We start from the raw sequence: 377 nt of genomic DNA on the forward strand, positions 1-377 counted from the left end.
CTGCCTTTGTTAACTGGGTTCTTTCCCCCATCGCTCAACTCTTTCCGTTTCCCTGAACAACATCTTTATTCCGTTCCGTTACGACATCACCCGCGTCATCTCAGCGCTTCCAGGGGCGCCGTCGCTCACGCACGAGGGGCGGGGCAGCGGCTGACGGGCGGCGCAGGTGACCTACCTGTAGAAGGAGACTTTCATGATCAATAACAAGTGGACTCAACCTCCTCCCCGCGTCTACCTGAGCGCGGCCACACTAGGAATCTGCCGCACGCACGCACACCGACGGCAGCGGCACCCACCCAGCGTCCACCATGGCTTCTCCCTTCCCTTTCCGCTGTCCGGCCCCAACCCCTTTCGCGATGTGAGGCAAGGAAGGTCGA

At 60.7% G+C, this 377-nt stretch overlaps 1 protein-coding gene across 1 annotated transcript in view; it reads left to right on the forward strand.

Moving 5' to 3' along the window:
• Positions 1 to 6: 6 nt before the first annotated feature.
• LOC119586734 overlaps positions 7 to 377 on the forward strand; it is a gene marked incomplete in the record, with an annotated part of 16572 nt that continues 16201 nt past the window's right edge. The window contains 1 exon segment of the mRNA XM_037935462.1: positions 7 to 377.

Source organism: Penaeus monodon, chromosome 21 (assembly GCF_015228065.2).
Source record: "Penaeus monodon isolate SGIC_2016 chromosome 21, NSTDA_Pmon_1, whole genome shotgun sequence".
In the NCBI taxonomy this organism is placed as follows: domain Eukaryota; kingdom Metazoa; phylum Arthropoda; class Malacostraca; order Decapoda; family Penaeidae; genus Penaeus; species Penaeus monodon.